The sequence below is a fragment of the Macaca thibetana genome, chromosome 6 (assembly GCF_024542745.1).
Source record: "Macaca thibetana thibetana isolate TM-01 chromosome 6, ASM2454274v1, whole genome shotgun sequence".
Classification (NCBI taxonomy): Eukaryota; Metazoa; Chordata; class Mammalia; order Primates; family Cercopithecidae; genus Macaca; species Macaca thibetana.
The window spans coordinates 134,530,553-134,555,032 of NC_065583.1; the positions used below are offsets into that span (position 1 = coordinate 134,530,553).

General features: G+C 39.7%; 1 protein-coding gene and 1 long non-coding RNA gene across 4 annotated transcripts in view; one reads left to right on the forward strand and one right to left on the reverse strand.

Annotated features, from left to right (window-relative positions):
* The window catches only part of TARS1 (threonyl-tRNA synthetase 1), a 1,036,507-nt gene that overhangs the window by 794,788 nt on the left and 217,239 nt on the right, over positions 1 to 24,480 (forward strand). The gene's annotated exons all lie outside the window — the stretch shown is intronic.
* LOC126956711 (uncharacterized) overlaps positions 1 to 24,480 on the reverse strand; it is a 362,843-nt gene that overhangs the window by 198,583 nt on the left and 139,780 nt on the right. For 2 of the 3 annotated variants that reach the window (XR_007726455.1, XR_007726457.1), the window contains 4 exons: positions 20,031 to 20,141; positions 19,269 to 19,438; positions 19,058 to 19,131; positions 18,141 to 18,247 (listed from right to left, as the gene is read on the reverse strand). This is a non-coding gene — a long non-coding RNA (uncharacterized LOC126956711). The remainder of the gene's footprint in view (positions 1 to 18,140; positions 18,248 to 19,057; positions 19,132 to 19,268; positions 19,439 to 20,030; positions 20,142 to 24,480) is intronic. The other variant, XR_007726456.1, reaches the window with a different exon arrangement.

A 24,480-nucleotide genomic window follows, 5' to 3' on the forward strand; every position in this document is an offset into this window, starting at 1 on the left:
GAAGAGACCAGGTTTCACTACGTTGGCCACGCTGGTCTTGAACTCCTGACCTCAGGTGATCCACCCGCCTTGGCCTCCCAAAGTGCTGGGATTAGAGGCATGAGCCACCACACTCGACCGAAAGAACATTTTAGAAAGAAGAAACGGCAAATTCAGAGTTCCACAGGTGGGAGCACGTTTAGTACCTCTGAGTGCCAGCAACAGAGCCGGAGAGGAGTGAGAATGGAGAGGAGTGAGAAAAGGAAAGAGATAAAGAAGAACCAGGTGGCGTAAGGCCTTGGCTTGAAATAAAGTAAAAGCAAAGGAGGAATAGAAGGAATAGAGAAGAGAGAGAGAGAAAAAAGTCACAAGATGACATGCAGATTTGCTTCTTTGTTGTTAGGGGGTACGCTATTTTAATTTCAAGAAGAAATTTGCTGAAGTCTCTTACTCTCCTAAAAAACAATTCTCTCAAGTCATCATATTATCATTCTTTTTTTCTGCCACCATTCAAGTGATCTACATTTGCCCTCATTTCTCCTTCATTCTTCAATCCAGAAAAGTCTAGCCTCTGCTGCTATAATAACATTACATTTCTCACAAAGCCAGCAAAGTAGTCCAATCTAATGGCCCATTTTTAGTTTTCATCCAACAGCATGAACTACCCTGCTTGGACTTCCTTAGTCACTACAGCATCATTCTCCTGCTTTGTTTTGATTTTCTATCTCATTGTTCCTTTCACTCTCTTTTCTTGCTTCCTCTTCCCCTACCTACTCTTAAATGTTAGTACTGCTCAGAGTCTTAACCTGTAGAATCTCCTCTAGCTAAACATTCTCCCCAGCAAGTCTATGCATTTTTATTGCTTAAATCTTAGCAATTTGGGAGGCCGAGGCAGGTGGATCACCTGAGGTCAGGAGTTCAAGACCAGCCTGACCAACATGGTGAAACCCTGTCTCTACTGAAAATACAAAATTAGCCCAGAGTGGTGGCTCATGCCTGTAATCCCAGCTACTCGGAAGGCTGAGGCAGGAGAATTGTTTGAACCCAGAAGATGGAGGTTGCAATGAGACGAGATTGCGCCATTGCACTCCAGCCTGGGCAATGAGAACGAAAAACTCCATCTCAAAAAATAAATAAATAAACTTTATAAACAAAACAAAACAAACAAACAAAAAACCAAACTTACATTTCAAACAACTCACTAGACACTCCAGTTGGGAAACCAACAGGTATCTCCTGTTTACCAGGCCCTTCGATCTATTAGCCCTATATTCCATAGTTGCTCAAAGTAGAAACCTCAAATCATCTTCTCCATCATTCACTATAGCTAGCCATCTTATTCCACAAATGTTGCCTCTAAGCATTTCTTATACCCCTCTTCCTCTCCATCCCTAATGTCACCATCTTACTCCGACTCTCTTCACCTATCTTCATAATTACTTACATGTTCTCCTGACTGGGTTCCTTCTCTATTCCACCCCCCTTCAACACAACCACATTGCTGTTTCAGAAATCTTTCTAGAATCCAAATCTTACCATGATTCTCTCATCTTATCCTAGTTTTCCATTTCATTTTCCGTCCCTAATCCAAGTACCACCACACCCTATACCAAACTGTAGGCCCACTCTAGCTTTAGTAGCCATTCCGTGAACACAGTAGGCACTTTCACACTGATCTATACTTTACCTGGAATGCAGTCTCCAATGCTTTACTCATTCTATACATCCCACTCAAATCCCCCTACCTCTATCATCCATCAACAACATCCACATGCATGTTCTATATCTCCAGAAGGATTAATCTTTCTTTTCCATGTGCTTGCAGGAAACGTCCCATGTTACTATTGTAGCACTTATCATATTTTATCATAATGTGCTTATTACGTGACTTTCTGCCCAGCTAGAATGTGAATTCTATAAGGTCAGGAACACTTCATTTTTATATCCCAACTCCTTAACAGAGCAACATATTTAAAAAGCTGCTTAATAAATTATGATTGAATTTTAAAAAAGAGACTGGGAAATAAGATGAAAATGGGGAAAGTCTCCAAGCAGAATCAGGAAACAGGAGAAATCAAGATGGCAAAGAGATTTGCAAAATAGGCAGAGAAAAATATCACAAAATATTAAAACTAAAACAAACTTTCATCTTTTTTTAATCATCTAATTTAATCAGTAATAAAACCAAATTCAGAGAGCTCAAGCAGCAAAGAAGTAGAAGTGCTTAAACCCACGTCTCAATGTTTTGTCCACAGTTCTTAGAATCCACAGATACAGGCCAGGCACAGGGGCTCACACCTGTAATCCCAGCACTTTGGGAGCCGAAGGTGGGCAGATCACTTGAGCCCAGGACTTCTAGGCCAGCCCGGGCAACATGGCAAAACCCTCTCTCTACAAAAAATATAAAAATTAGCCAGGCGTACATGGTCCCAGCTGCTGGGGCGGGGACAGGGGAGGCAGGGGCTGAGGCAGGAGGGTCACCTGAGCATGCCACAGCACTCCAGCCTGGGTGACAGAGTGAGATCTTGTCTCAAATCAAAAACAAAAACAAAAACAAAACAAAGAATCCACAGATACAAAGCACCTATGGATCTCCCTGCTCCTGCTCACCTCGACACTATGCCTATATCAGGAAAAGTTGGGATAATTTTAATGTACCAACTCATTTAAAATATTTTTATTTCCCTCTTACATGACAATTTTGCTCCCCTGCATATACCATATTATACAGGTACTGGTATGGGTACTTCACAGTTCATGAAGCATTAACCTGCCATTTCACTGGTTCTCATAGCAGTATTTCAAGTCTTTGGTTTTACTTGGATATTTTCTCTTTAACTATTCCACTGCCTTCTATAACTATGGAAGATCACTTACAATATCACTTAGGCAGAGAAAAATGTCATCTGTGCCTCCGTGGTTTAATATAGATGCACTGAAGACTGCATACTGGGGCACTGGGTTCTGATGCTGGCTTTGTCAACCTTGAGCTAAGTGTCACTTCACCTTCAGTGTCTCAGTTTAGGTATCTGGAAATCAGGGAGGCTTGACCAGATTGGTGGCTTCCAAACCTGTGTAGACATCAAAACTGTTTGGAGGCTCTAATGAATCTAATTATCTAGACTCTCTGCAGAATATCTCAGGGATGAGGACCAGAAATCTATATTTTAAAAGCACTTCAGGTGATTCTGGTGAGCAGTCAGGTCTGAAAACACACAAGCCAAATGATTTCTGAAGTTCCCAGCTGGCTCAAAAACTATCAATATTTTTCTCTTTTGCAGTCATTGATATCTGTGCAAGTCAGTCTTTAAACCCAGACACTTGGTTCCTCTATGTAGCATGGAGAAAGCAGAGTTGAGATGTCAAGATTAGCAAGACCTCAGGATTAATGGCTTTGTTTATATTCTAAGCCAACAGGTTTAGAGAGGCTTTCTTTTCATTATTTTCCAACAGCAGTTTTTTACTGAGTATATATCCAAAGGAATATAAATCATTCTATTATAAAGATACATGCACACTAATGTTCATTGCAGCACTATTCATAATAGCAAAGAGATGGAATCAACCCAAATGCCCATCAATGATAGACTGGATAAAGAAAATGTGGTACATATACACCATGGAATACTAGGAAGCCATAAAAAGGAATGAGATCATGTGCTTTGCAGGGACATGGATGAAGCTGGAAGCTATTATCCTCAGCAAACGAATGCAGGAACAGAAGCAAACACTGCATATGCTCTCACTTATGAGTGACAGATGAACAATGAGAACACATGGACACAAGGAGGGGAACAACACTTAGTAGGGCCTGTTGGGGGAGGTAAGGTGGCGCAGATCATTAAGGAAAAGATCCAATGCATGCTGGGCTTAAGACTTAGGTGATGGGTTGTTAGGTGCAGCAAACCACCATGGCACACATTTGCCTATGTAACAAACCTTCACATCCAGTACATGTACCCTAAAACTTAAAACACACATACACAACTCATATGTTTTCTGTAAGAGTCTGACTGTTCTCAACAACCTAAGGGTTTACTAGTATTATTTTCATTTGCTAGTATTTCCTATTGGTCTCCAAGAGCCATCTAAAAAATACTGAAGACATTCAGTGTCTTGCATCTTACTTATTACATAGGCTGGGCACAGTGGCTCACGCCTGTAATCCCAGCACTTCGGGAGGTTGAGTTGGGTGGATCACTTGAGGTCAGGAGTTTGAGACCAGCCTGGCCAACATGGTGAAATCCTGTCTCTACTAAATCTGCAAAAATTAGCGGGGCATGGTGGCTGGTGCCTGTAATCCTAGCTACTTGGAAGACTTAGGCAAGGGAATAGCTTGAACCCAGGAGGTGAAAGTTGCAGTGAGCCGAGATTGTGCCACTGCACTACAGCCTGGGCAACAGAGAAAGACTCTGTCTCAAAAACAAACAAACAAAAGAAAAAGATTAAATAAAAGGAAACAATTAAGATTTGTAGTTTTTGACAAATTACTGTTGTTTTTATGGTACTAAGGAGAAAATAACAAAGAGAGAGACACTTCACCATTACAAGTTCACAATCTTTAGTTTTCTTATTTTTCTATTTCTTTTTAGTTCAGGTAGAAATTTCCAACCTCTGGAAAGCCAAACAAATAGTCCAACTCAAAAAACAAACAAACAAACAAACAAAAAAAAAACAGTAATGTATAACTCACAAAATTAATTTATTACAAAGCTAAAATACCGATACATTGAGGAGCACAGCATACCTTAGAGCTGTAGAACTATAGAACTTTAAAGACTACCAAGAGTTGAATAAATGCAATTAATCAATCATAGTCTTTTATTTATTTCTTTAAGTCACTGATTATACAGTACAGAATTTAGCTTAAGACAAAGTCTTAATGTATGTCACTGGAGACTTCCCTATATTCACATTGACCAATGACTTTCTAGGCTAGTGATTTAACCAACCATAAATCCACTCTGTACTTCCTTAACTGATTCACAATTATATCATGAGAAATAGTCATATGTCTTTCTGAAATCACGATACTCAATATTCACTTATTTGTTGAAGAAAAATTTGTTGAGCACTTAGTATGAGTTAGGAAACTGAAAGATGACTATGATAGCCTATACCTGTTTTGAATGGTCTAAAAGGGAAGACATAAATAATTTTGATAGTGCAATTATTACAATCAAAACCAAAAATTTACAGGGTGTCAGGAATAACTTTATGACAAAGGAGATATTTGAGCTGAGTCTTGAAAAATAAGTAGGAGTTTGCCATGTGGCCAAAGGAGGAAAGAGCTTCCAAACAATGAAAGCATCAAGGAACAAAGGTACTTGATGTTGGATTGATGAAATTTTAAGTAGTTTGATATGACTTGGAGTGGGGAGCTTTAAAAAAGTGGTGGGAGACACATTGGGGAGATAATATAAGGTAGGAGATGGCCAAGAATAGCTGGACAGCATTTCCACTACAGTTTTTCGTGTGTTACACTATGATATCTTCTTTCTCTATCTGGTCTTATCTTCAGAATAAGTTTAAAACCTCTAAGACATTAGCATATCCACTACAAACAGTTTCTTCTTGGTCTTCCAGAAACACTTTATCACTTTTCATCCTCCAGTCTTTTGGTCAAAATTTTTTTTTAATTATTATTAATTAGTCTAAATAATCAGGGTCCACTCTCCATACCCTATTTCTTTTTAATTCTACCTATCTCTCCCATTTCTCTGTATAAGTTCTTTAGTTTTCTTAAAAAGAATGTCAAAGTCAGTTATGATTCATTTCAGGTTTCTTATTGACCGCATTAGCATTCTAAAGACAGTAAGTACCTTAGGTAGCTCTTGGTACAGTTTTAGACATATATTAGGTAATAGTTGTGCTTTAATACTTAATTAAAGTTTAGATTTTGATAGAAAAGAGATTGGGTAGAAAAATATCTTTTAATTCAGTTGATTTTATTACTTAGGAGCCTAGCTGTTAAAATCTCAAGGTCCTAGTATATGTACCTTTGATTATCATTTATATGAATGGCATCATTTTAGAAGGAAATAGGTAGCCGTGGAAATGCTGTGATTTTATAAAACTAAAAATTATACACTCACACTAATTTTCCACTCAAAGTTCCAAAACACACACACACACACACACACACACACACACACACATACACTTTGGTCCTGAACAAATTTGCTGCCATCTGCAAGACTCAAAAGCTGGCAGGCCTAAGCATAAAGCATATTCCCTTCCTCACCCTCATATACACTCCACTAAAAAGGGCCAATGCTCTTTTGTTACAAATTTGAGACACATACACAAATTGAGGCTGTATGTGAGCTGCACCTAGCATGGCTGAGCAAGTTCTATGTTCTACAACTCTCCAGGGTTAGCTTATGCCATGTTTCATGACACAGATTAGGACAACTGAGTGAGCCCATCTAGTAAGGCAGTGATGGTAGGCCTGGGCTCACTTTGCTTCTGACCTTTGTTTGATCTGGCCTGCTGCCTTCCTTATAATCATCTATTCGTTTATGGTTTTTCCTAATCCTCTTTTGTTGGGGCAACCAAAAAGTTTTAGCCCAGGGAATCTATAAAATGCAAATGTACATTTCAAATAATGTTTCAATTTTTTAATTCAAAAGATAATCACCCTACATAAAGGAGTTCTGGAATTTCTGATTTGAAAATAAGTAAATGTCTTGTTTGTTTCCTAGCACTCTGTCTCATAACAGGTCTCTGCTGCCAATAGAGAATGATCACATCAGAACCAAATCCATCTATCCTCAAGTAACAGACATTGGCAGACACTCTACATTCTGGGACTGTTTGTCAGCTTTTGGCTGGTAGTATTTAAATTCTGATTCAAACTGGCTGCTCCAGAGATAAGATTTACAGTTCCACAATCATTCAGATGGGCTCTGATTCCTCTAATATAGACAGGCAGACAGATAGACAGACAGGGAAAAGGAATAGAATGGTAGAGTAATGAATGAGAGAGTTTAAAATCCAATGGAAAAAAACACAGACACACGCATGCACACATGCAGAAAGCATATGTATACATCTCTTCCACTTATTCATGCCACCGTAAGTTATCCAGGTTTCATTGTCTCAGAATGAGGTCACAGTGTAATGTAGATTCTACAGATGCGGCAGAAATTTAGTTTGTTTCTTTAAATAAGGTCTTGAAAAACTATTTGTGGAATTTATCCCAATAAATATGAAATATTTACAGGTAGAAATAGGAATGCAAATTTAAACTTTATAGCTCATATCATCTTAAATGTATAGTTTCACATTATTTTTGTGTATTTTTTGATTAGAGTTATTTTTATTATGAATTATTCTTAGTATTATGATAATACACATTTGGACAAATGCAAAGTATGCATGCCACAGTGCCTGTTTTGGAGTGCACTGATCCTGTATAAATTGGTTTAATGTTCAAGGTCAGCACATTCTACTAAAAGAAATTGGTCTCCTTCTCCATCAAGTACATTAATAGCCGCCTCTCTGTATTAGGCCTCAGATGTTTCAGCTGCTCTTCTATTTGCCACTGTCTTCTTTTGGAACTTCCTAAGGAGCGGGAGGCTGGGGGAAGATAGCTAATATTTCTTTTTTTCCAACTTTGGTTTTAAGTTCCAGAGCACATGTGTATGATGTGCAGGTTTGTTACACAGGTAAACGTGTGTCATGATGCTTTGCAGTACAGATCAATCCATCCCAAGGTATTAAAGGGCAGCATCCATTAGCTATTCTTCCTGATGTTCTCCCTCCTTCCACCCCCCATTGGCCCCAGGGCAACAGAGTTTCAGTGGTATTAAATGAAAGGCTACTCCTATCTACAATGATACTATACTTAAAAGTGAGAGATCCTAGAATCACTATGATCTCTTTATTGGTGTCTCACTTTGATCTATGTCACAATCTCTTCCCAGGATATCTCACCAGTCATTTGGGTTATGGTTAGGTCAAGACTCTTAGCCCACTCTGCAAAAACATCCTTTCCCTAATCCCATACCAGAGGGTTAACTTTGCACCATTTCCCCCATTTCCACTAAGTACAATATAGCCATCTCCTTTCAGTACACCAGGTCTCTGCTCCAGGACCCTACCCTCTTTGGTTTTTTTTTTTTTTTTTTTTTGAGATGGAGTCTTGCTCTGTCACCCAGGCTGGAGTGCAGTGGCCGGATCTCAGCTCACTGCAAGCTCCGCCTCCCGGGTTTAGGCCGTTCTCCTGCCTCAGCCTCCCGAGTAGCTGGGACTACAGGCACCCGCCACCTCGCCCGGCTAGTTTTTTTGTATTTTTTAGTAGAGACGGGGTTTCACCGTGTTAGCCGGGATGGTCTCTCGATCTCCTGGCCTCGTGATCCGCCCGTCTCGGCCTCCCAAAGTGCTGAGATTACAGGCTTGAGCCACCGCGCCCGGCCAACCCTACCCTCTTTGAATGTGGGTCATTCTGCACTTACTCTGCAACTGTTCCTTTGCCATTAATTCCTGGCCTTACACGTCAAAAATTATTTCCTATATGACTCTAAAGTGTCCTTCCTTGGCAACCAAACCATCATGAAGTGACTTAAGAAACTTCCCCTTCCCTGGAATTAATTCTATCTGAACCCTAGATGCAGATATCAGTCCTCATATTTGTTTTTTCCATATCCAATCAACTCCTGTGCATTCTGATTCTTTTGTCTAATTAAGCAGTCCCTAGTCTGCCAGTTAGTTCCCATGGCTAGTCAATGAACTCTAGATATGTCACATCTTCTCATCGCTTATTCTGGGCCCAGTTTCTTAAATAACTATGTAGTCAGGATTTTACTGTTCCTCCTGCTGTTTGCCTACCTTTTCCCTTTTTCACATGACAGCTTCTCCAGATGCCTCCCACAGAATGAGTTCCCTTTCTTGCAACTGACTTACTCCCTGTTATGTACTGAATGTTTGTATCCTCCCAAAATTCATGTTAAAACCCTAAACTCTAATGTGATGGTATCTGGAGGTGGGGCCTTTGAGAGATAATTAGGGTTACAGGATGTCACCAGGGTGGGACACCTATGATGGGATTAGTGCCCTTAAAAGAAGAGGAAGAAACTGGAGCTCCTCTCGCTTTCTGAGCACACAAAAAGAAGATGTCACGTGAATGCACAGCAAGATGGTAGCCACCTGCAATCCTAGAGAAGAGGCCTCAGAATGAAACCTATCTTGCTGGTACATTGATCTTGAACTTCCCAGCCTCCAGAGCTGTGAGAAATCAATTTCTGTTGTTTAAGCCACCCTGTCTATGGTATTGTTATGGGAGCCTGAGCTGACCAAGACACCCCCTTCAGCCTCTCCATTAAGAAAACCCTGGGAATCCTTCCCTGCCTTACTGTGGCGGGCCAATTCCCCCTGACAATCATACAAACAGGCCTGCATAGCACTTCAAACATACAGACAAATTTCCACAGAGCTGCCTGAACGTTAAGCAAACAGTTAAACCTAAGGAAATCAGTGCCCAGACATCAAAGCGAGAAATAAAACACATGGTAAGTGGGAGCGTTGTATGGGCTTCTCCCTAACCTGTAGCAAGCCAAAATAAGGAATGTAAGAGACAGTCTTACCTTCCTAGTGCCGGCACCCATCTTGGGTCAACAAAATCTGAGACGAGGCAAGGTAACAGGCAGCTATATGAATAGATTTATTAGAGAGTCTAAGGCAGCTCTCTGGACCAAGCTGCAAAAGAGATAAGATAGAAATCATCACTCCGGTACCACAGTAAACAGGCCTTGAAGGTCCTGGAGTTCTCACAGCTTAATCGGACTTAGCTTTTTTTTTTTTTTTTGCCTCTGACCTTCTAGTTGAAACGAAATTAGTTACCAATAGATTTAAGTTAATGCTATACTGCACGTAGGCACATAACCCCAACCTATATAAGCACTAAGAAAACCATTAACACTTAGAATTGGTCTGGTGGAATTATCTCCAGCCTTCTCCCTGTATCTGGTTACAGCAATAAATTCCCTTCTTTCCCAGTTTGTCTACTTCTCGTTATTGGGCCTTGAGAAAATGCAGCTGGACCCAGCTTGGTTCTGGGAACATTACCATTAACTACAAGGTAGACTGATTCTCTGCCTAGAGTCCGCGTAGAAAAGGGGTGAAGGAGAGAAAACTTTCCAATATCACCTCAATACTTTCTCCTGGGCATTCTATTTGAACAGTTTTCTTTGCTTTAATGTATAAATTCTCCCATGAGAAGGTGTGTGGCATTTCATCACCCCCATAGCTCTGCCTTCCACTAATCCAACCCTTCAGAGGCCAGCTGGACTCACCTTCTTCAAGGAATGTTCCCTGATGGTTCTTTTTGTTTTAATCTGTCCATTGTCTAAACCTCTGTGACATTCCTGTTTATAACAAATAACTTAGAAATGTATCCAACTCATACATTCTCTTTTCCTCTTGGAACTTCCCAGTAGTCTTGTGCTCTTATCTGTAACACTGGAATGTTACTCTCAGTCAGCTGCTAATCTACCATGACCCCTCTATTATGCTTTTCTTTCTTTATACCATGCATAAACACATATATTCCTACCATTTTATATTTCTGGCCGCTTTTTACATTTCCAAAGTTATTTTAGAGTCCAAGCATTTCTTCACTTTCCTCAGCACCTCGGTGACTTCGGCGAACTAGGATAAAGTTTTATACTGCCCCTTCACCTAGGCCATTGATTTTGTTTTTACATAGCCTCTCCTTGAGAGAAATTAGTAGGATCAGTCTGGACCTCCCAAGGGCCCTTAATGTAGCCCCTGATTATCTCAGTTATTTTTCTGTTTTTATTTTTCAAAGAGTAAGAATGTGGGAACAAAAAATAGCAAGGGTTCTCTGGAGTGCATTGTGCCTACCCAGAAGTAAGAAAACAAAGAAAGGAAGGATCAGTGAGCCAAATACCTCTCATACCATTGTCTGTGTACCCTTTCTAGAGCCGGTGCTGAGGGTCAACCAGCACTCACTATTCCCAGGCCTAACATTCTGAAATGTAAATGCTTCCCCCTGAACTTTGGGTTTGGGTTTACCTAGTCTTCAGGAGCAGCACTACTTTTCTTAATTAGCTTTGAGAGACTAGATGGAAAAGCATTCTTCGTTTTCAATGTTTATTTTGTTTTGTAACATCATTTTACTGAGCTCCAACCTAGTAAGATGGGGACAGACAGGAAGAGTTTCTCCTCTTGAATTTTGGTCCTGCATGTGCCAAATCACACAATAAAATACACACATAAAACACAACAGATGTCCATAAAATATTCATTTGTTAAACAAACACTTTCCATGCATGCAAAGAGAGGACCATGCTAATCAGAGAGAGCGTGCTCTTGCATAAAACCAGTGAATGCCCATTATCATGATTGAGAAATCTCAATATCAACAAATGTGCACTTAACACTTAGCCATCCACTTCCCAAGTATCCACTTTATCAAATATATGCTTAACAGTATGAGAGTTACTATGAGTCATAAATATATATATACGATAGGATCCCTATCCTCAGAAACATTATAAAGAAGCTTTACAATCTCATTGAGATGTGAGTCATACATGCACTGTACTATGAGGAAATTTTGTTTGACAAAATTATTATCAAGTGTAAAAATTCAGGGCAGAAACAAAGGTATGTTAAGATCTTCTCTACTGCCCTCCCAGGTCTGAACTACACACTGCTGAGAAGGGGAGCAGAGACATGATAAACCTAAGGATGGTTTATATTTAGCTTTCGAATGCATGGAATACAGGATTCCCGTTCCCACTTCTGCTTACCTTTAGTCAATGTGAAATTGCACTCCCAACGCTTATATCAATTTATCAAGAGGGGAAGGTAAGAAAAACTTATGAAGTGCCTAAAGAAAGCTGGTTGGGAAATCAACATTAACAGAGGATTTGCTACCCATGGTTTGCATTTTTATGACACTCTACAAATTCACATGCATGATTGGTCCTCCTAACAACACTTCAAGGTGGGCAATATAGGTATTATCCAGTTTTATAGATAAAGGAAATTAAAGGTCAAAGAGATTATCTGACTTGTCCACGAGGCTGAATGTATCCTTTGTGGTCCTGGCAGGAAACAGATGGCACATCTCACGGATTTGACTGAAAATAATTGAAGAGTAAAGCTAAGGGGGCCAAAAAAAAAAAAAAAAAAAAAAAAAAAAAAGATAAAGCACTCAGGGACTAAAAGCAGGGAGCAGGACTACACATCGAGGCCTGAAGAAGAGGAAATAATGTTCCCAGGGCCTGGTGAGAGCTGCCACCGTGAGAGGAGCTGTGTGGCAGAAGCTGTGGCCTCAGACAGTGAACACAGGTACTGCCAGAATTGTGACAATGCACGCCTAAAGCCAGTGAAGAAATACTCTGACCCTGTCCTCTTGTCACCTTCCAGTCCCCTGCCAGTACCTCCCATGTGCCAAAATAAAGCAGAAGCCAGAGAGTAAGGATCTCAGATGAGGCAATCAAAAAAGGTCAGCTTCCCGGGCACAGAACTGATCAAAAAAGGGTGGAATGAATCTGACGGATGTGGGGGACATACAGAAGGGCAGCATGCCAAGCAGACATATCTACTTTCCTGTCTACAAATCCCATGCTCTTTTCCCTACAGGCACTACTGAGATACAGAGCAAACTATTGTTGTTTGAAAAAAATAGGAAGGAGACTTCAGTCTTATTGAGATATGTATTTCTGCAGGTTAGGCTGAAGCCTCTGCATGTCCCGATGCTCGATGGAAATGGAGGAATCCTTTCTATCTGGACAGAAGTCACACTTCGTAGCCTGTCCTCTTTAGGACATAAGCACATTTTCATTTCTTCAAAACTGATACAACTCCCAGGGAAAATATATGATTGAGTTTCAGCATAATGTTAAGCTCTACAAAAACAAAAACTGAAAAAGATGATGGCAGATGGGTTAGGTATTATATATGACAAACTGCCAGAAAAAAGAAAATTTATACTTTCATAGGACAAGAAGTCTTACAGGTAGTATATATTTTTTTCTGGGAAGGACCTAAAATGAAATGATAGAGAATGTGGTAGTAATTAAGCCTACTTCACATATTAATCAAGCAAAATAACCCTTTTTTCAAGAGTGCAGAAACAGATTTGAAACTCAACACTTTCAGTCCTATTGGCATCCACTGTACAATTGTATTCACTCTGTTCAACTTTTGCTCAAGTGCCTGCTAATCTCTTCCATTCTGGTTCTCAAGTGTCTAAAAATTCCTTAAGTTCAGCACAATCCTTTCCAAGTATTAGCGGAAAGATCACTACAAAGTGTTAAAAAAAAATCCTGAGACTCTATTACCTTAGTATGAATACAGTTTATCAAACTACTTTCCTGCTTTAATTAGAGAACTTTACACTACAGAAAGAACAGAAGAAATACTTTCAACAACAACAGAAAAGTAATGAAAACACTGTAAGCCTTTGAAAAGAAAATAGAGAAAAGAAACTCTAGACTTGAAGAAGAGGTTGCAGAATATGGTGGTGGAGGCGGGACGTGGACACCTGTGGAGGACAAACTTTCTCGTTTATTTGCTCAGGGCAGGTCCTACACAGCCTCTCATTGCGGTGGTAGAGCCCTTCTGTGACTGTTCCCAGGTGCTCTTACTCAGCAGACTAGTATTTGTGACTGTACTGAAAGCTGAGCAAACTGTCACCGCGTGTTTCACCTTCCCCACAGAGCACTCTGGCTTTTATTCCTTAAAGAAATCAATCCAGTTTCCTTTAGATAGATTTCCTCTACGCTGAAACTAACTACACTTCCTTCCACTGCTTAAACCATGGCCCTGGCTTATCCACTGCCACTTCCAAGTGTTTGTTTTCTTTTCCCCCAGAACAATGAAGACTGCAGTGAATTCTAGACAGTGAGCCCAATACCTGAAATACCCTTTATCAATTACACTATTTGGCAGGCTCCAAAAGAGTGACAAATACAATCTTTCCTTTAGAAGAAAATTAAAGAATAAAGAACATCAAGGGTATCTAATGAAAATAATTAAATAAACAAAACTGTTCAATTTTATAGTGACGCAGATGTAATAATATGATCAGCCTTCTGTGACCTATTTGCCAATTAGGGCAGAGTCGCGATGCCTGAAATAGTAGAGGGAATTGGTCAACATCCTTACAACTAAATTGATATTTTGTTTTGTTTTCCAACTAATGTGTTTTTAAATAGACCAGAGTATCATGCAGGGTAGTTGGCTAAAGCCTGAAGGTGGCTAAAGCCTCAGGGGGAAAGGGCTTTTCACCCTGGCTTTTCTTCTGCTCACGGTGTGTGCATGAGAAAATACTGTTATCCACCTAGCTATCATTCAGATAAAACTCCTGGGTCAGGTACTTTAACCCAGGGAAGATGTCTGTGAAAAGACCATCATTATATATTTTGACTAAGGATGACCTGATTTGGTATAGCCCAATTTATCATCCCACAGTGTTCTTCAATGATGCAACATTCCCTCTGTGTAAGCTCCTCTCTAAAAGAATTTGACAGTCATGAGATACTAAAATGTCAAAAACTCTCTTAAAACAATGTTTTTCAATGTTAAGAAGTTATGTAGTCATATTACAGAAAATCCCATGCCTACTCATTAATAAGTATCTTAAATGTTTCCTACCTGCATTCATACATTATTTTAGGCACTCAATACAACCTGTTAATTTGTTTTTTAGATTTCTATTTTCTACCAATTAAATGACTCACAGGTGCCAGGCATTGTGTTAGGTACAGTCTCATGTATTTTCTCCTAAATTCATCACAGCAATCCTGAGTTAGATATCACCTTCAAGGGACCTTGCTATGGACACGGGGGATTATTATTACTAAGATGCAGGCCTTGTGCTACACAAATACATCATAATTAGATTTTTAAAGAAATCCAATTCTTAGCATTATTTAAAAATGTCTTTGCAAATTTTCTGACCAAATAGTCCCTCACCATTGTACCATTTTTTACCCTGTTTCTAAAAATCATATTCCTGTGGTATCAACACATGGTAAGCAGATCTACTCTAGTGCACACTTATTCCTGGTGAAAATCTTGTAAATGCATACTCTCGGTCACAAGATTAAAACGCATTAAACGACTTGGCCCAAATTCAACACTTATAATAAAAACAGCTTGATATACACAGCCTAGTGATACTGAGACTCTTACGTCACTTTTATATATAACGACCACTTTTCAATTTAATGTGCTAGTGTGCTGCATCAACCTCAGAAAAGTGAAATGTATCAGTATTTTGTAGGCCCTTCCAAGGCAAGTGTAAGGGCTATAAATGAGCAGAGCTGAAATACAGGGTCTAAGATGTTTGAAGGTTAGTGGGAGAAGTGTTCTCAAGAGCATTTTACAGGCAAAAACATGAATAACTCAATGAAACAACAGAGATAAATAATGCTAATATATTCATGGCCATAGATGAAATTAACTGGCAGAACCTAAAATGCATCACAGTGGTATCACTGCCAGTATTATCCTCAAGCTTTTATCTTCCTTCAACCTCTATTCTACAGAGATCAGATTAAATCAGCCACAGTGGAAATTCAATTTAACTCCATAGCATTGCTGAATAAATCTGATTACTCACCTCTTTATCTTTTGATACCTGGACCATTATTATTACCTGGGCCTCAGTCATCTTTTATTTAAATTAGAGGAGATTCTGTTTTGGCTTTCAGAAAGTTTAAGACAACTCATCCAGGTTAAGTCCTCTTACTTAACAGCATATTGCCTCATTTTAAGATAATTTTTCCACCCTAAAAAGAGACTCTCTAGGTAATGGAGATTTCTGCCTCCTCTTCAGATCCACACTTAGTATCTTTGTAGATCTGGCATGCCTCCATGAATCCCTTTAAATGAAGGGTGATTTTTAAACATTTTGGTTTAGACTTGGGGCAGAACATACTCTATTCACACATAAAAGAACGAATTAAATTTTAGCCCAGGATACTCGTAGATATAAGGCCTACAGATTTTGGCAGTGCCAGCGAGGTATATTCCTTAGTGTCTCTTTAAATCTTTCTTAATGTATAAATGACATTTAAAAGCCCCCTTTTCATTGCAGTTGGCAGAGTACCTAAGACCGTAACAAGTTGCTTCCCCAGTAAATGTCATTTTCCCTTAACCACAGGGCTATAATTTAAAAACCGTAGATTTTTTTTTTTTTTAAGAGAAGTGTTAAAAAAAAAAAAAAAAAAAAAAAAAAAAAAAAAAACCTTCTGGGAATGAAGCCTAGAATTTCCCATGTATGAAAAATAGGAGTTGTTACAGAGTGGGAGACTGGCTAGAGGCCACGAGCCTAGAGTTACTGCCTTCAAAATGGTTTTTCAGACCAATATACCAGAGGGAGGAGTCCTACGTCTACACTCGCCATGGCGACTTATAGGGAGAGGGAAACGGCAGGTGGCAAGAGCTTGGTGCAGGGCAATAGTTAAACATACACACTTTGGAGTCAGAAGCCAGGTTCAAATCCAAGTTCTACCACTTGTTTATTTGTGACCTTAGACAACTTAGTTTAAGTTTCCCTATTGCAAAATAGAGGTAATGATAGCACCAGTGAATTAGTTTTCTATTGCCGCATGACAACTGCCACAAACTTAGCAGTCTCTGTGGATACAAACTTCGTGACTTAAAACAACACAAATGTATTCCCATGGTTTCTGCAGGTCAGAGCCAGTCACATTTTAGTGCATATATATGTATATGCCCAGGGTTTCACAGGCTGAAATCAAGGAATTGGCTGGGTGCATGCTCATCTGGAGACTTGACTAAGGAAAGACTCACTGCTAAGCTTTTTTGGGTCATTTCCTTGTGATTGTACAACTGAGGTTTCTGATTTCTTGTTGACTGCCAATGGAGGGGTCATTTTCAACTCCTAGAAGCTGCCTGCTATACCTGACATGTGTCCCTCTCCACAACACAGAAGTTTGCTACATTAAGACCAGCAGAAGAGTCCCTCTTACATGGACTCCTCTATGAATTTCTTCTTTCTCTCTCTCTCTTTTTTTTTTTTTTTTTTTTTTTTTTGAGATGGAGTCTTGCTCCGTCCCCAGGCTGGAGTGCAGTGGTGCAATCTCGGCTCACTGCTACCTCCACCTACCGGTTTCAAGCGATTCCCCTGCCTCAGCCTCCTGAGTAGCTGGGACTAACAGTGCCTGCCACCACACCCAACTAATTTTTCATAGAGACAGGGTTTCACCATGTTGGCCAGGATGGTCTTGATCTCCTGACCATGTGATCCACCCACCTCGACCTCCTAAAGTACTGGGATTACAGGCATGAGCCACCACGCCTGGCTGAATTTCTTATTTCAAGATGGGCCCAGTCCCTTTTAAAGGCTCACCTGATTAGGTCAGGTTCAAACAGAATAATTTCTCTTTCGATTAATTCAGAGCCAACTGATTAGGGATCTTAATTACATCTACAAACTTATTTCATCTTAGAAAGCAACAATCATAAAGTGATAGGCTTCATATTTGTAAGTCCCATGCATGCTCAGGTGGCTGTGAGGGAGGGAGGATCATACAGGACATATACACAAGGAGGCAGGAATCTTAAGGGTCATTTTGGAATTCTGTGTAAGACAACAAGCTTCAAAAACCCTTGGGAGGATTAACTGAGTTACAATAAATATAAAGCATTTAGTGCCTGAATTGCTATGTAAAATTTCCCATTATTTTTTTTCACAGACTGGATTTCTTAGGAGGGTATGGAAGGTCTAAATGACCTGTCCAACCACTGTGTTCCTGTGCTAGAAGTTAGAATTACACCTAGACCTCTCCTGATCTATTCAAGCTTTTCTTCTTCATGCTACATTCCTGATAGCATTTGGCCTAAGATGATGATCTTCCTGGAGAATGCTTCTCCCTATAGCTGTTTCTTCTGCTTCTTAAGCACCTATTTCAAAAGAAATAGTACTTCGTCTTTTTCACCTTGAATCCATAGGTAACAAACTTCTTCCTCATGGGGTGCTGCTACTGGTGGGCTCTTCCATTCGGTCCTAAAAGTATGCACAGGGCTGGGAGGAAGAAGTCACGCCACAATAACCAAGCTGCAGACTCTGTTTGTATAAATCATTGCAGATGTACAGTGCTGCCTTAGAAGGGTCAGCCAACTAGAGCCAAAAACAGATGGTATCTAGAAAATACCTTGATTTAGAAAAGGTTGCAGTTTCCAAAGCCACTTCTCCTTCCCTCCAAAGTACAAATCAGTTTGAGCCTGTAGGTTGACTGGTACCGTCAGGTGACCCAGTCCACTAAAAAAATACAAAACTTCCAGTCAATTTGGGGAACAAAATTCTTTACTTTGATCTCATATCTAATTAGATTCAAGAGCACATTTTGCATTCTGAAGGCTGAGGCTTGCTTACAGTGATGTACCAGATCTCTCTTTTGTGCACATCCCAGCAGGAGGTATCTAAACAGAACTTTGATAATAATAATAGTCAGTAATCCCTCCTCACCTGGCTGCTCTCCTCCTTGGTGAGTCACTGATATGCTGGAAAGACATGCAATGGCAGCTCCTGGAAGGTTTGAAACCACTGGGTATAGAGTTTCTAGGGGTTCACACCCAGTGCCAGTGGTGTAAGTACATGTGAGGGGAAGAGGATGTGGAAGTATAGTAAACATTATGTCTATATGATAGAAAAGTTTGAAATCATGTGCTACTACTAAGTGTCCTTTATCATGTTATTAGTTTACTAGGACTACCAGAACAAACTACCATAGATTGGTGACTTCAACAGCTGAATTTGTGTTTTTTACAGTATGGAGATTGGAAGTCTGAGATCAAGGTGTCAGCAGACTTGGCTTCTGAGGCCTTTCTCCTTTGGCTTGCAGGGGGCTTTCTTCTCCCTGTGTCTTCACATGGTCTTTCCTCTGTGCATGCACACCCCTTGTGCCTCTGCCTCTTCCTAAAAGAACATCAGTCGCAGAGGCATAAGGCCCACCCATATGACCTCGTTTTACCTTAATAACCTCTTTACATGCCCTGTTTCTACATATAGTCATATCCTCAGAAAATGAAAGCACAGATAAGGGAAGACTACTGCACATTTGTGACTTACCTAGCCATTACTTCATTAAATGTGAAAACAATGTTCAACCGCATATCATCACAGGCATCTTCTTCACAGTACCCCTGAGAAAACAGTAAATATGTATCTCTTCTTGAACATTACAGTGATGGAAAAGTCACTTCCCTGAAAGTCAACATATTCCACTTCATTACTGAACCAGTCTGTATATTACAAAGGCTTTCCCATTCATTGTACTTACAGCCACCTCCTATAGCATCTAGCCAATGGTCTTGATTATGCCCTTTGTAACCACATAGAAGTTAGATCTTTTAACTTTCCTTTCTCTGGAGAACTTCTATCAACATTTTTCTTTAGTTTTATGTTCCACATTCTTTTCGTTTGTTTTTATAGGTCATGCTACTGAATAGTCTAGAACAATAAGAACAGAATATATAAGGATTGTGAAACTTTTTGAGCTAGAAGGAGCCAGGGAGATTATTTAATCTAATCAGCATATTTATCATGGGGAAAAAAAGAGTCCCAGAGAACTAAAATATACACATAAAGTTATATACATAAAACATAACATAAATGTTATATATATATGGCTTCCAATTTTCAATGCAGTAATGTTTACATTTCTGTGTAACACAGGGCGTATTTTTAAATCTTTATTTAACAGATGAGAAACTAAGACTCAGTGGGTTTTTATAAGGAAAGAGCTTGAATAGAAGAACAGCTTCCAGTTCAATATTAATTGACTAGTTCATTAAAAAAAATCAAAATCCTTCCACTGAAAATTTGACAGTGCATCATTGAGAGGCCTACACTAAAAAGGGCTTAACTGAAAAGAACTGAAGGGGCTATTTACAGAGTAGTGTTGAGTTACAGGAAAAAGGGAAACTGTGATGCATCTAGAAACTAGGAAAAGTGAAAAGCCGTTACTACTCTTAGGTCTGAAGGAGCAAGGGGAGAAACCAGGGTTTATTCCCAGCAAAACTGGAGGAAGAAGGGGTCTTACAGGGTCATCTGTTGCCAGAATGCTGTAAAGTCGGGAGAACTGGGGTAAACCTCCTGGACTTCTTTTTCATCTTGCCCTCAGTTTCTTACTGGTGTCTCTCATTAGCCAAATCTACAAAGAAACCAGGAGCAAGGGAGCTTGTCGGTATACAAGGAAGATAAAACAATGGGTGGAGCAGAGAAAATAACCAGTGCAGGTTGACAGTAGAAGGATGTAACCACCAACAGGTGCTTCCCGGCCACTGCACAAACAGAATCAATCTACTGAGACCATGGCACTACAGTAGAGAAAGAAAGAATTTTATTGACACAAGGCCAGATCACATGGAACTAACGTTATCACTCAAACATCACTTCCTCCTGAAGGCTCAGAGATTAGGGTTTTTATGGACAATTTGGTGGGCGGGGGGCTAGAGAAGAGTACTGCTGATTGGTTGGGGATGAAATCACACGGGTATAGAAAACCATCCTCACAGGCTAAGTCTACCTCTGGGTGGGGCCACAGGACCAGCTGAGTCATGGATCATGAGTCTGGGTGAGGTCAGTGAGAAACACCTCAAGAAAAACCAATCTTAGGTTCTACAATAGTGACGTCATCTATAGGAGCAACTGAGAAAGTCACAAAGCTTGTGATCTCTGGCCACAGGACCCCTGAGCAGTAAGAAATTATGGAAACTATGCTTACCTCGTTGCAGAATTCAGGCCCCTCCCATAATCCTATACCTGTGACTTTTCATTAGTCTTATAAAGGGAGTATTTGGTCCCTGGGTTAGTTTCAGGGAGGGACTATTATAATTCCTCCCAAAGTTAGCTTGCTGTATGCTTAGGAATGACCAAGGACAGCTTGGAAATCAGACTGTTGTAATTTTGCAAAGGTGGTCTTAGGGACATCAGTAAAAACAAGTGCTTTCAGCTAGGCTCTCTTTTTAGCTAGTAGTTAACTATTTGATGCTTTTAATAGCCTTAGAAAAGTTGAAAGGATAGGGATATACATATATATAATATTCTAGAATCTATAAATACAACTTTTAAAAGAAAAAAGAAAATGTATTTTTTGTTAAAATCACATCATAAAAACAAACTGCTAAGGTGTCTAATATGTCTCTGTTGATAAATGAAACTCATCTTGTTTCTTACCTGGCCTAAAATGAGCGGGCCTGCTTTAATATATTTAACACAGCCTACAGGTCTCTCCTGGATCCTTGTCAAAATCTGTTGTAAGCACCTTATTGAGCTTGAACTTGTCCTAGAAATTAGTTAGATTTCATTTTCAAATACAAAGTTTTCTTTTTTAAATTAAATAGAGACCTGGTCTTAATATGCTGCCCAGGTTGCTCTCAGACTTTTGGGCAATCCTCCTTCCTTGGCCTCCCAAAGTGCTGGGATTTCAAGCATGAACCACCATGCTCAGCACCGTTATGTCAAAAAGTGTATGTCAAAGCCACCCTCCTTCTATTCTTCCATCCTATACTCTTTTCTGGCTTTATGGATACATCTCACCCCCAAAATACATGGATTATTATTCTAGCTACCCTAGAATATTAGGGCTTTTTGACTTCAGGACTGTTGACATTTTGAGCCAGATAATGCTTTGTAGGCAATAAGGGTTAACCTGGCATTATAGCTGTTTAGCAGCATCTCTGGCCTCTGCTCACTAGATGCCAGAACTGCCCCAGCTATGATAAGCAAAAATGTCTTCATACATTGCCAAATGTCCCTGGGAGGTAAATTGTCCCTGTTTGAGAACAACCTCTGTAAATGCTGGAGAAAGGAAACCCAAGCTCAAATTCATCTGGCTGTACCCAGGCTCCTCCAGCTGCTTTGTGTTTGCAGTGATCCTAGCTAGCTCAACTAAGTCCAAATAAAATTAGGCAAAGACTAAAACTGTTTAAAGCAGAGAAATCAATTGAACCTTGTTTTGTTTTGTCAGCCAGCAAGAGAAAAACCTACAGCCAGGTGCTTGCTTAAGACCAAAAAAATAAATTTCATACACCAAATCCCACAAACTCTAAAATAAGGCTTTATAAGGTGTCAGATTGTGAACTGACTTTCCCTAGTTACAATCTCTACCAAATGGTTTTAATGTGGCTTGTAACTCAAATGTTTAGTCTGAAGGAGTCAGGGAAGAACTGAATCCTCACCAGAATTGAACCGAAGCCTTTCAAAGAGCTGAATCACCTGGCTGCATGAGTCTCGGCACAGACTGAACTGTTGCCCACAAAGAGGAAGCTGGGACTTTCAAGGGATTATTTTGAAGGTGACTGTAGGGGAATGTAATACAAGGACATCTGTGCCTTCAAAACCTTGTGAAGCTTTCCCCCCACAAGGGCATTGTTTTAATTTATCTCTGTGATGCAGGCAATCTTCCTAACTTAAAGTACTGGAGATAACTAAGTTCCACAGTTTTTTATCTACAAAAGAATTTAGTCGGGCAAAACACCCTTGAACAGCCATCATCCATTCCCATGGGGGAGGGAGACTGAGTTCTTCCTTTCGATGAAGCACTACCCTGAGGAGTAGAAGACTGAAGAGTAGGAAGGAATCCTAGAGAGATTCAGTGCAATCACGTACTTTTCAAACTTTTGCTTGTGTAAGAATCACCTGTGAGGAACAATGTAGTATAAATGCAGATTGCATGGCCAACCCACAAAATTCTAATTCAATAGGGGCAAGATAGACCCGGGAATCTGTGTTTCAACAGGCATTTTTGAGCATGAAGCATACGGCAAACAGATCCTGACCAGAAACACTGACCTCAACCAACTCTGTCATTCATTTTACAAATGGAAACTGAAGCACAAGCAAGTGACACTAGCAGATTAAAAACAGTACCGAAAGGAGAACCCAGGTCTCCTGGGTGTGCTAGTCAATGCTCCTTTCTCAGCGTCACCACAAAGTATATTATCTACATCCCGTAATATGATAAGTAACAACACAGATCCAAATACTGTATCATTACCCAAAAAGCCCACGCTAGGAGAGTTCAGGCTGCAGACCTTGCTTTTAGAACCGGTGAGCTGTTCATGGATCCAGGAAAGCTACTCTTTAGGAATAAAGTCTGAATACATGACAGAGGCTTGTGCTGCAGCTGGACTAGGAGCAGATGCCCTATGTTTTGCAGTTTATGCTTTATTATAATCATGGGCACCAGGGGTAAGAAGCAAGTCATATAACTGAGGTATTGCCTCCAGAAATCCTACTTGTCAGCTCATGACCAATCATGGGTAACTTTTCTCTTCCTTGGGGTCCTAGTAAATGAGGTATCTGTAATGTACTCTATTAAATATTTGTAAAATTTTACTCAATTGGCATCATATCAAACACTTTTTGTTGTTCACTGATGCATTAGTTACTACCCTTACAATCACTTCATAAAAGGCTTTAACCCCATTAATAGAAAATAATCACATTTTTTAAAAAATTAGTCTTCTGAAAAACTCAGTATTGTGTCCCAGTTTAGTACACAGCAGTAATTTAAGAATAAAACAGCAAAATTTGGACCAACATTTGTTGACTCAACATGGCATTTGGCCATACTGAATAATGACTTCATAAAAGGATCTCATTGGCTGTCACCACATCGCCCTTGTGTAATTATTGCTCACGCCCAATTTGTTTGTTTGTTTAATCAACTGCCCTATCTGATGACTCTGCAGAATTTGAGATGATATTTTCCAGAAACCAAAGCTGCTCTGAGTTACAAGATGGTCACACTTTTTTCTAAAAAGAAACTAATTTTATCAGTGGTCTATTCTACTTGTTCCCTTGCTATTGGTCAAGGTATAGAAGTAAAAAGAAACATGACAAGTGATAGCAGCTGCCAGACAACACAAATTTTTCATCTAAGCATCCTCACTGCAGGGAAGAATGTGTAACCTTTTTCACAATTTTGAAAAGCATTCATTGAGTCTGTATCATCTGCAAACAGAGAGAAATAAGATGCTTCCAATTTCTCATTATGTCCATTTCAGTGGAAGTAGCATGGAGATAATGAAAGATGCTTAATATTGATTGTCTTTCAAATGTGGAAATTACTGTTGTCCACTGAGAAGTAAATGTGGTGAGAAAAGCTGTTTTCAGCTCATAAAGCAGTGGTTATTATTTCATATTTTTATAGAGTCCTTAATGCACAGAGTGCTGACAATATTTGAAGTGGGGCCAAGCAAATCAAATTTCTGGTCCAAAGCAGGCAGATTCCAAATGCAGACCCAATCCAACATGAAACCAATGACACAAAATCAACATGGTATAGCTTGGGGTGATTGCAAAGGGAAAACTGTGGGAGGGGAAGTGGTTTCAGGAAGAAAATAAGAGGGATCTCCCTAACATATAATAAAATAATAGAAATCCTTTGAATAAGCCCTGGAGTCTTAAAGTGACTTGTCCAAACCAGCATTTTCTTCAAGAAGCCTTTCATCTTTTACTTTCCCGGCAGATAAAACAAATCCACT